The sequence below is a fragment of the Dromiciops gliroides genome, chromosome 6, assembly GCF_019393635.1.
Source record: "Dromiciops gliroides isolate mDroGli1 chromosome 6, mDroGli1.pri, whole genome shotgun sequence".
In the NCBI taxonomy this organism is placed as follows: domain Eukaryota; kingdom Metazoa; phylum Chordata; class Mammalia; order Microbiotheria; family Microbiotheriidae; genus Dromiciops; species Dromiciops gliroides.
In genome coordinates, this window is record NC_057866.1 from 125,544,030 (window position 1) to 125,556,773 (window position 12,744).

Below are 12,744 nucleotides of genomic sequence, written 5' to 3' on the forward strand. Positions count from 1 at the left end.
ATTATGATGAATTTTGCATGGTGTTAGTAAAGTTGCTAATAGTTGGCCATGCCTATGTTGACCCTGAATGTTTACCAACAGTGTATTTGGAGGAGGAATGTTCTTTGGAACAAAACTAATCATGACCATAGTTTATGTCTCTCTCTTTCTCTCTCTCTCTCTCTCTCTCTCTCTCTCTCTCTCTCTCTCTTTGTCAAAGTAAATTTCTTTTGTAGTGCTAATGACCTCTAAAGAATATAGCAGCTAGGAATTAAATAAAAAGAATTATTATATTTAAAACTGTCAATGGAAGAACTATCTTCCAATATTGTTCAAGAGTATATACACGGGGGCAGCTAGGTGGCGCAGTGGATGAAGCACCGGCCCTGGATTCAGGAGTTCCTGAGTTCAAATCCAGCCTCAGACACTTAACACTTACTAGCTGTGTGACCCTGGGCAAGTCACTTAACCCCAATTGCCTCACTAAAAAAAAAAAAAAGAGTATATACACAAGGCAGTTTTTACTAGCATCCCTAGAGTTAAGCTACTTACTGATGTTTGTACCTTTCCCCTGAGACTAAAATTTTACTTTTGGAATTAGGTTTACATATAATCAATCTCTCCATGAAAATCTGCTCTATAACATGCATCAAACATACACTGCCTTCTGGGCACTTGTCTCAAACTTGAAATTTTTGAGGCGCTGGAGAGAATGCCACTGAATTTGGCATCAGAAGACTTCAAGTGGAATTCAGCCTCTAGCCAGAGACTTTGGTCAAGTCACTGGACCTCTCCTGGCCTCAGTTTGCTCCTGTCAAATGAGGCATTTGGAATGGATGACCTGGAAGGGACTTCTCCAGCTCTAAACTTATCTGTACATGCCAGAACTTGAACTTGAGTAAGGCCTTTTAACACTAAGAATCCCTTTGTTCCTTATTTGATTGGTTCGACAATCTGGAGAACTAGGCAGGAGCAGCAGATAAACAGCAGCCCCTTAACACTGGCAACGGACCTGATCCAGTCTTTCCACTAGGCTGGTCTCGCTAGGGGCATTGGGCGTTGTCCAGAGGCAAAAAAGCTGCGGAGGGCAAAAACAGCTGCTTACAACTTAGAAAATACCTGCCCTCCCCAGCCTCCCCAATGAAACAGGCCCCTCTGCCTTTGTTTTTATTTTCCTCGTGGACAGCTGCATTATTGCTGTGAAAATGGTGTCATTTGGAAAATGACATAGAATGGAAAAAATGTACTGTCTAACCAAAAAATAGGAGATAGGGAAAAGAACCATTTTCCTAATCTGTCAGACCTATTTAAGGCCTGGATTTTAAGGGTTTTCACCATTGCAATGGACTGGCTTAACCATTAAGGTGGAAGATAACATAGATAAGTACCTAAGCTAAATATAAACTCTAGCAGTTATTTTGCAGGGAAGTCAGAGAGTCTTTATTTATTCTGGTGAAGGCTGGGAGCCACAGAGGGGTTTTTGGTCAGTTCAAAAATGCAGGTCATCATAGGTCCTGAAATAAAAGTTTGCCTTAAGAATTGCTAGTTGGTTTTTGTTGTTGTTTTTAAAGGTTCTTGGTCTGTAAGAAATTTTTAGCCCTTTAAACCAAAGGTGTCAAACCTGGGGCCCAAACCAGATTAAAATGTAATTGGGAAGTATTTAACAAAATTACAGTAAAACATAGATAAATGTTAATTTGTAGTTTTCTAAGTCAATATGCAACTTGCAGGCATTTTTTAATCATAAAAGTATTTTATTATGTTCCTGTTACATGTAAAGATAGTTTTCAACATTTGTTTGTATAAGATTTTGAGTTCCAAATTTTTCTCCCTCCTTCTCTTCCCTCCCCCCTCCCCAAAACAGAAAGCAATCTGATATAGGTTGTATATGTACAATCACATTAAACATATTTCTGCATTAGTCATCTTGTGAAAGAAGAATCAGATCAAAAGGGAAAAACATCAAAAAAGAAAAAAAAAAGTAGAAACAACATGGTTCACTCTGCATCCAGATTCCACAGTTCTTTTTTCTGTATGTGGAGAGAATTTTCCATCATGAGTCCTTTGGAATTGTCTTGGATCATTTTACTGCTGAGAAGAGCTAAGTCTATCACAGTTGATCATCACACAATCTTGCTGTTAATGTGTACAAGTTATCCTGGTTCTGCTCACTTCACTCAGCATCAGTCCACTTAAATCTTTCCAGGTTTTTCTGAAATCTGCCTGCTTATCATTTCTTATAGCACAATAGTATTCCATTACATTCATATACTACAACTTGTTCAGGCATTCCCCAATTGATGGGCATTTCCTTGATTTCCAGTTCTTTGCCACCACAAAGAGAACTGCTATGAATATTTTTGTACACGTGGGTCCTTTTCTCTTTTTTATGATCTCTTTGGGATAGAGACCTAGTACTACTGGGTCAAAGGGTATGCACAGCCTCATAGCCCTTTGGGCATAGTTCCAAATTGCTCTCCAGAATGGTTGGATCAGTCTTGCAGGCTTTTTAATGTCAGCTTTAGCAGCCCTATTTCTATTTGATTTTGACACCATTGGTGTAAGATGAACCTGAATACTTTGATGTCCCTTCTGATGCTGTTGAGTAAACAAGAATCAATTTATTGAGTATGTTTTGGGGATGTGGGGAGAGTGATTAAGTTTAGCAAAGTTCCATTGTCTTAATCAAAGTGATTTCAGGCCCCTGAGTCTGTGGAGAATCCACATTTCACTTTTGCTTAAGGCTCTCTATTTTCTTTTGAGAGAAAACAAGCCTGGTGGTCGGTTAATTTACAAATGCTCTCCTCCTCCCATCATTTGCTTCCCAATGAGTGCCACATGTGCTCTGGAAAATGCCAGCAAGAAAGCAGTTTATGTTCACCGGGTCCGTTTACAGGATCTTGCTGAAATCCATCTGTTCCTGGAAGGAAGCAGCCAAAGACACACTTCATGAGACACACAGGCTGTGGGGACCTATTGAGAACAGGCACATAAATTAATGGGCCTCTTATTTGTGTTTCTGGGTCCAGACACCCCTTTTGCATTAGGAGGTATCCTCAAAGCCATCCCCACTGCTGTTCTTTAGAAGCCTTCAATGTGTTTTTAACTTCACTTGGAAAGACCAGGGGCATTGACATTTAGAGAGAAGTCAGTAACTTGTTGTCCCATCAGCTTCCTAGGTGGCAAGGGTGGGGGGGGGAACCTCCTTGTTCAGAAGGCCTCCAAAGCCATAGTCATCCTTTCTTATCATCCAGTTTTGATTTCAATAAGGGCTTCCCAGAAATTAAAAAAAATAACCCTACAGGAATATAAATATCTACAGTTGTAGCTCCAGGGGACCATTTGGAGGAAAGACATAGAAAGGAGAAAATTTAGGCTTCCAATTCTAGGGATGGATCCATGTTGCCACATTGAGAGTCGGCTGTGGTCTTCAGGTGAATTTTATGTTGTGTGATTACAAGCATACCTTTTCTGAAACCTGAAAGACTTGTTTCATAATGTCAGTATTCAGTTTCCTCACCATATCTTCCTTTGAGATCAGAACATTGAAAGGGGAAGTGCTACTTCCTTTAAACACCGGCTTCTTCTTCTTTTTCTCCCTCCTTTTTGCTCCCTTCTCCTCTTAAGTAGGCTCTTTGCTAGATAGGAGCCTCAGTTACCTATGAAGTGCATGCTACAAGTGATGCATATGCAGCTAGGTGATGACAGAGCCCCGCCCCCCCCCAAAAGAAGCAGTAAAATGTTTCATCTTTCAACTTGCAGACTGAGCTGTATATTTCCATGTAGCCGACTTTATAGAATATAAGAAGCTGATTTTTCAATCTTGCCAGATGCTCCGTTAAAGAAGTCAGTCCTGAATGGCTAGGGATTCTTCCAGGTCTTTGGGACCCAGGCTCCCCCTTTCCCATTGTGAGTGTTCGTGGCCAAAAGCAAATCTACCTTGTTGGTAGTTTGCCATCCAAAAAGCTAGTTCAGAGGATGGCTTCCCAAATCTGTAAGTTATCCTTTAGAAACCAAGATGTTTCTACTTCTCAAAGCAAATCAAAGGTTTTCTTTTAAAGTTGAGGCTCTGTCTCCTTCCCGCCCCCCATATTTGATGAACTTTTTGCCTGAGCTATGAAACATCAGCCCTCAAAGCAGTTCCTAGTCTTAAGTTTTTTTGTATCCATCCACTGTGGCGAATGTAACCTGAGAAGATGTAAAAACAATTACAGCAATCAATGTCTACCCACAAGCATTTATTAAGTGCTGACTGCATGCTGGCATTTTGCTATGTGCTGGAGATAGAAAGGCAAAAGTTAGTAGTCAGTACTTTCCCTGGAGAAGCTTAGTTTTTATTGGGGGAATACAATATGCACATATGTAAGTTCTTTCAAAATAAAAGCAAGGTAGTTTATGGAATAAGGAAATAGGAAGGGGTAGAGGATCAATCATATCAGGAAATAAGAGGCAGCTAGAGTCAGGAACACCTGAGTTTAAATTCAGCCTCAGACACTTAGGGGCTGTGTGACCCTGGGCAAACCACTTAACCTCAGTTTCCTCACTTGTAAAATGGGAATAATCATAGCACCTACCTTGCAGGGGTGTTGTGAAGATAAAATGAATGATACTTATTTCCAAATGTGTTCAGCACAAAGCCTAGTTCTTGGTAGGTGCTATATAAATGCTTATTCTTTCCTCCTCCTTTTCTCAAGTGGCACTTGAGGTGAGCTTTGAAGGAGACTAGGGGATTCTGGGAAGTAGAGATAGGAATACCTTCCAGATGTGGCATATGACTCATGCAGTGGTACTGACTGAGATGAAAGATGACCTGTTCTCTGTGGCCAGGGCAGAGAGGTGGTGCAGTGGATAGAGCACCGGGCCTGGACTTAGGAAGATTTGTCTCCCTGAGTTCAAATCCAGCCTCAGACACTTACTATCTGTGTGACCTTGGGCAAGGCACTTCACCCTGTTTGCCTCAGTTTCCTTATCTGTAAAATAAGCTGGAGAAGGAAATAGCAAACCACTCCAGTATCCTTGCCAAGAAGACTCCAAATGGGGCCATGACGAGTCGGAATCGACTGAAAAATGACAAAAATGTGCCAGGCACTGTGCTAGGTGTTGTCCGTACAAAGATGTAAATTAAACAGCCTTACCTGGTATGTCTGTCTGGTACAGGAGCGTTTAACTTCCCATACATGGGTCCCCGAGGTTGGGGGGGGGTTCTGTTGATAGATTTCAGGAGGTCTGTGAACTTGCATGGGAAAAAAATAGACCTTCATTTTTCACTAACCTCTAAAATTTTAGCATTTTCCTTCAATTATTTAAAAACATTATTTTGAAGGCTCCATAGCCTTCACTCAATTGTCCAAAGGGTCCATGACACAGAGAAGCCTTTGAGAACTTCTGTCTTAACAATGTTTGTATTTATATGCCTAGTACCTAGCTCAGTGCCTGGAATGTAGTAGGTGCTGAATAAATGCTTCTTGGTAATATTTGTAAATGAGCTTACCGATCCCTGGCAGAGAGTAGGCCCTATATAAATGCTTGGTCCCATTCTCCACCCCAGCCCCAAATAAATAAAGTCAAATAAGGAAAACAAATAAATGCTTCTTGGATTGCATTGGATCTTTCCTTTAAATTTGTGTTTACCAAGGAATGTGTGGTGGCTGGTCTGTCTTCTCCTCCCTCCCCCCTTGGAGTCTCTCTTTCATGATCATGTAGATGCTCATTGTTTTGTAGTAAGAGGACCTTCATCAAGCTATGAAAAGCCAGGGTGTACAATTCCATAAAATTTAGAAGGCCGTGATGGGACTTCAGCATGAACAGCATGCTAACGATGGACACGGGTGGGCTTTGAGATCAGAGCACCAGATAGTCTTTCTTGGCTGGGAAATTGATGCAAACACTCTTGCCATGATTCTGTTTGGATAACCTCAGTTCTCTGATTTGTGTTTGCTTTGGGATGCATGGGAAACAGTATTGAATAAGGAAGATTTTTTTTCTTATATAAAAAAATGAATGGCCCCATAAACAAGATTAAGAAGAAGATGAGATAGCATCAGTCTGACAGACTTGCATTTATTACAGGTCTCATCGCATGGGCTTATGTGTGTTTTAATGACGTTGTGTTTGAACCAGATAAGGACCTTAATCTGTCTAATGAAGGTTCTGTCATACGCTATTTTGCCCAGAAATTCCTATTTGCAGCAGCACAGAGTTCAGAACTGCTTAGGCATAGCAGAACTATCAAATTATCGCCTCTGGATTATAGGAATAATAAACAGTTCAGGTATATACTTTATAGTTTGCTAAACAGTTTCCTTACAATGCTCCTGAGTTGGGTAGTGAAAGTATTATTGAGAGCCTACTAAGTGCTATGCATTATTAGGCAATGGGGATGCAGCCACACAAATGAGATAAATCATTGTCTTCTGGTTGTTTCCATTCTATAATCGAGTACCTACTCTTGGTAGAGAGCTCGGGCCCAGGTGCTGGGTTGCACACACAAGACAAAATGGAAAACCATTTCTTTCTGGAAGGACCTTTAAATCTACAAAGTGGGGAAACTTGTAATGTATAAGTCAATGAAAAATACATATGAAGTTAATATAAAATGATTTACAGGATGTGTTAGGGAGGGGGAATCAGGAAGGGCCTTGTGAAGGACTTCGAATTTGAGGTCAGCCTTAAAGAGAACTAGAGATTTCAAGAGGATGAGATTTGGAGGGGGATCATTCCAGGCTTGGAGTAGGGGAGGGGGTGTGGTTTTACTGGGACACAAAAGCACAGGAGAGAGAATTCTAAGTTCTAGGAACAGCAAATAGGATCATAGGATCTTAAACCTAGAGCAGGAAAAGAGACTTCAGCTGTCATCTAATATGTCCTTTTATAAAAAAGGAAACTGAAGCTTTGACAGGTTAAGTATATATTTTTGGTATATATATATTTTTTTTTTTTTTTAGTGAGGCAATTGGGGTTAAGTGACTTGCCCAGAGTCACACAGCTAGTAAGTGTTAAGTGTCTGAGGCCGGATTTGAACTCAGGTACTCCTGACTCCAGGGCCGGTGCTTTATCCACTGCACCACCTAGCCGCCCCAGCTTTGACAGGTTAAGAAAGTGACTTGCCCAAGGTCACACAAGTCATGTCAGAGATAGGATTTGAATCCATGTCCTCTTGACTCCTAAAGGCAATGCTCTTCCTGTTATTCCATGTTTTGTCTGGGAGGGAGTCCAGAAATGTGAAATAGACTTAGAAAATGAGATTGAAACCAGAATATTAAGGGCTTTAAATGTCAAACAATTTCAATATAGATTCCCTCCTCCTTCTACATTGGACCTCATATTTTGAGTCAGGGGCCTCTAGAAGATAACACATTCATGGCACCCAGGGCTTCAGTCCTGGGGTGGTACCCTAGGGACTTGGGCTCTTCCATGTAGTAAGCTAAGCTAGGTTGGATTTGCTCTCCTGGTAGTGGGGGAGGGCAAAGTTCTTCTCTTTTTGTCCTCCATAGAGTAGCTTGGAGTACTGGGGTCTTCTTCTCAAGGGAGTGTTTAGGACTTTGCCCTTTCTCTCTAGAAGGCTGGTTCCCAAACTCTCCCAGAACTTGACATCATCCCTCCCCTATTCAGGATGCTGTTGTTCAAGAACTTGGGACACTTCTTGAGAATGGCGAGTTGGGATATCATGTCAGGCTCATAGCACAGTGTGAACAAAAACCCGGAGGGAGGAAACCGCAAAGTGTTTGAAGGACAGAGTAGTCCAATCTGTCTGGTGTAAAATGGTGGGAGGAGGGTGATGGAATGAAGTTGAGGTAGCAAAGAGGTGCCAGAGATTTAAATGCTAGGCAAAGGAGTTCGAATTAGATTTAGGATCAAGGGATCATCGATTTAGAGCTGGAAGGTACCTACAAGGCAAGGAAATCAATCCCCCACCCATTTTACAAATGGAAACAGGCTCTAAGAAGTTCAGTGACTTGAGGTTAAGTGATTCAGACTCTCTCATCTAGTGAGTGTCTGGGGCAGAATTTGCCCAATGTGCCACAATCCATTGTGCCATCTAGGTGTTGAGTCCTTGAAAAATGTAATTTGACCAAAGAATTGACCGGAAATTCTTTTGGATCCAAAGTCCAGTAGTAAGATTTGGATCCAAAATCCAGTAGTTTTCCTAGTACCTTTTTTTTTTTTTTTTTTTTTTTTTGGTGAGGCAATTGGGGTTAAGTGACTTGCCCAGGGTCACACAGCTAGTAAGTGTTAAGTGTCTGAGGCCGGATTTGAACTCAGGTCCTCCTGAATCCAGAGCCGGTGCTCTATCCACTGCGCCACCTAGCTGCCCCTCCTATCTTTTAAAAATGTTTGCAGTTCTTTTAAATTTACTTCAAATTTAATTTAACAATAATTAACAAACATCAACATTTCAATATATAGAGAACAAGAAAGGTATGTATATGAACATAAAATTATATGCAACTGTTTAAGAATTTAAGGTTTTCATATCCAAAATCTCTTAAGAACATGAGCCATTATCTTTCCCAGTGGTATGGTTTGTTTTTTACTCTAGAAATATAATTGAACTAGTTTGTATAATTAGGAAGTTGTATCTATTGCTAAAAATGTATTTCAAAGTAGAACCTGAACTAAATTTGGCTCATTTGTGCCATTTTTTTTTTTTGGTTGTGTGACTTTTGTGGGCCCTTTTACTGATAGATAGGCTTTTAAAGATGGTGGACAAGTGACTTGAACTGAACTGGGGTTCATAAACTTCTATTTGGTTCTATTTTCAAGACCATCCTTTGGTTTTCAGAAACTCATGTGAGTTGTCACTTATCAGTGAGAAATTTTCCAACTTCATGTTTGTTTGGTTCATCCCTCTGGGGATATGAAAGTATACCAAAAACCTCATGCAGTACAAATCACCAACTTTTTATTTCGTCTTGTGGTTTAAGGGCGATTCCACCTCTAAATCTATGAACAATATGGGAACTGAAGGGTAGGTGAACTAGAGACCTTAACACCCTTAGTTATTATACTAACACATCTAATCAGTTCTTCCTTCTTCACTTCCCCAAATTAGACTCGTTGTCTCATTGTAGGTCTTTTCCTCATTGTTGTGCATTGTTCCTTCTCCACATAAACTGCTTCTCCATTTAACTTAAATGTTTGTAGGATACTTGATTTTATTTGAATAAAAATAATTTTAATTGCAAAGAAAGTTGGAATCAAGAGATACTATGAAAAAAGCCCAAATACTGTGTATTTCAGCAAAATTGAACCCACTCCACATCAACCTAGTCTGGTTCCCACATGTCAGTTAATCAGTGATGGCATGTTTCCAAAGAGGTGACTTCAGCTGTATGTTTAAGCTGGGGAAAGCCAAATAATGTCTTACATACACACTCCTACCCTTTTTCCATTAAACCAAAGTTGACTGGGTACCTTCTATGAGCCCCAGCACCTTGCTAGACACTGCAAAGGAACCCAAAGAAATACTAAAATCTGTGTCTTCAAAGGGACATCACTTATGACAGATCAGTCAATCATCAGGCTTTGCATTTGAAAAATACAAGATCCAGCCTCTGAAGAACTGAATGTAGAGATCACAGACAGTATTTAGTGATACCAAAGTTTAAAAAGATTATTTATAACTTCTATTCAAATTCCTAATTTAGGCTGACTTTCCTGTACCTATAAAGTATAATTTGCAAAAAGAGTTAAGCAAAACAGGACAACTGAGAAGAAAAGAAAACTAAAGAAACAAAAAAAGAGGGGTTGTAACTGACGGCTTAGGCAGTAACACTTGAATAGTTTGCTAACAGGAAGGAAAAGTTTACTCTGACTAATAAACTGGCACCAATGTATTTGACCCTGGTCCTGTTGCTCTTTAAAGGGGTCTTCATCTATATAGTTATTGTTAGCAGGGTTCTTGTGGTTCTGCTTTTTTCACTGTTAATAGGAAACAAACAAAAATGCAAAGTTGAAGACCAGAGGGTGGCTAAGGAGAGTTCCCCTAGCTCTGTGAGGTCCTTCTCTCCCTCTCATCTGCAGGCCACTTCTTCATGAAATCATATTTGCTGGGCCTGAGTTCATAGAGTTCATGGACATATTTTTCATTAATTCAGAGCTCTGAAAGGCACCTTAGAACTAAGGTATGACAAAGGACATGTAGGATGGATACGTGAGATGGAAGAACTGCTCTCCACCCTAAAGGCATCCCTCACTCGAACAAACATCAGACTCTGTTACAAAGTGGGATATGAATGAGCATCTCGTTGGTTAGCACAGATAATTGAGAATTGATTAGAGATGATTTATTTTCTCAAACAAAAGGGGTCGTTTTTAATTGCCAGTGTAGGAACGGAGACTTGCTGCTACAAAGACTGTCTTTTAATTTTGCAGTGGGCTCTAAAAAGGTCTCATCATGTAGTCACTCTTTATTTTCATTTTCTTTCTAGCCTGGCAGTTCCTATGATTATTCATGGAATATTCATATTATTCTGGTGATAGGTCACCAATAATAAGAAGAGCAGCTAGCATTTAGAGGCCCTTCTTTCCTGCCCTTTTTCATTATTTATTCATTAAACAAGGAATTCTCAAGCACCTGCTATTTGGGATGGATCGCTGTCCACACACTGGGGTCTGCAGAGTAGTGTGACCCCTGGTTTTTGCCTTTGGGTATTTGGCAGTCGATAAGATGAGGCCCAGGTGCAGCAGTCAAGCAGCAAAGATTAGTCGGGGGAGAGCGTTGATTAAAGTGCTAAATGAATCCTGTGGATAGTGAGTGTTGAAGAGTCTGCTGGCCTGAAGTGATGGAGGAAACCATGATCTGAACTTTGGAGATAGGATTGGTATAGCTGAAGGGCGTTGCTGGTTGGGGAAATAAAGGCATGGAGGTGTAGGCTTGATTTGGGGATGGTGAATGGCCCACTTTGTCAAGAACTAAGGGTGCCTGTGGAAGTACTGTGAGATTATACCGTGGCGCCGTGTTATAGAATAGCATGTTTGGAGTTGGAAAGGCCTTTGGAAATCATCTAGACCAGCTCATTTGTTTTATAGCTAGGGAAACTGAGGCCCAGGTAGAGGAAGCCGAGCTGGGGTTGAAGGCCAGGCCCTCTCACACCAAATTCTTCCTTTGTAGATTCTTCTCTCTCTGATCAATTTGGAAAAAAAATTAATTGTCACCAGATGACTGAGGCCCTTCAATGTTAGGCCAGGCCGGTAGGAATTTTATCTTGTAATGGATGGGACCAAAGAAAATTTTTCATCACAGAACTGACATCATGAAACAGGAAGATTAATTTTTGTGGCAATATTTAGGAAGGATTTTTGGGGGTGGGGTGAAGAATTTCGTAGAGAATGGACAACAGTCCGAAAGTAGCCTAGGCATGAGGTGGACTCTGGATTTGGGTAGTAGTCATAGCCTTGGAAAGGAAGAAGATATAGTAATAGCCTTTTAGGATTTGGGGGAGAGAGGTGACTGGAAAATAATTGATGGCAGCTCCCCTGTTAATGAAGGAACGATGCTGAGTTTTCCATCAGACGTGTTGACTTTTTGATTTGGAGCTCCTCAGCAACAGACACATTTACCTGACTGATTCTTAATGCATTTATGTACTTTTAAGTGTCTCTCAGCAAAGAGGTAATTGGATTACCTGGAATATACACCAGCTCCAGCTATTTAGAAGAGTCCCTGTATTGAATTTAGCCCTGTCCATATCAATGACCATGTTCCCTTACAGAAGGGACTGATATATTTTTTTCTAACAGGGGAAGAATAAATTGAATTATTGTTATTTATTTACTATGTCTGCCTTTATTTTCCTCAATGCCATATGATCTTCTAAATATAATCCCAACATCTCTGTTTAGGTATTTTGACTATCAAATTTAGATGGGGTCTAATGGACATCAGTGTTTTATTTAACCACGCGGCGTGCAACAGCGTTTCTGAGTGACTTTTTTTTTTCCTTCTTAAAGTTTTTTTGTTGATTCTTTTTTCTTATTATATTTCCCCCAGGAGAACTCTTTTCCTTTATAACAAGTAGTCAGGCAAAACTAATCAGCACACTTACTGACCCACCTCTTCAAAAATTTATGCTCTGGGCCTTATGCCTTTCAGCCTCCCCTTTCCCCCAAACACACACACACACACACACACACACACACACACACACACACACACACACACACAGAGATTTGCTGATGTACCATTAACCACACCCAACCCTGACATTTATCCTGCTTCTGCCAGACCTTTCCATCCACCCTGTAGGTGAACTTTCTTTGTCGTCTTCCCCAAGTAAGCTCCTTGAAGGCAAGGACTATGCCACATTATCCCTTTGTTTCCCTAGCTCTTAGCATAGTGTTTGGAAAATGTTGCTGCTGATTCTTGGCACATATTAACGTGTAATAAATATTTTTTAAAATTCGTTTGTAATTTGCTTCATGGATACACAATGCTCTATCTATCTATCTATCTATCTATCTATCTATCTATCTATCTATCTATCTATCTATCTATCTATCTATCTTTATAAGTTCATTGATCTTCACCAGAACCTTATATTATGAACATTTTGCAGTTGAGGAAAAAAAATTCTAAGTAACTTCTCCAAGACTGAAAGAATACTAATGAGTGGGGTGAGGATTCAAACCTGGATCTTTTGAAATTTCTCCATTTAAATTAGATGTATAGGATACTTGCTTTTATTTGGATAAAACAATTTTTTTAGTGGAAAGTTTGAATGAAGAGGTACTATGAAAAAAACCCAAAATATTGAGTATTTTGGC

The 12,744-nt window shown here is 40.2% G+C and overlaps 1 protein-coding gene across 2 annotated transcripts in view; it reads left to right on the plus strand.

Moving 5' to 3' along the window:
- Positions 1-12,744, plus strand: part of KIT (KIT proto-oncogene, receptor tyrosine kinase) — a 97,538-nt gene that overhangs the window by 29,858 nt on the left and 54,936 nt on the right. The window lies entirely within an intron of this gene.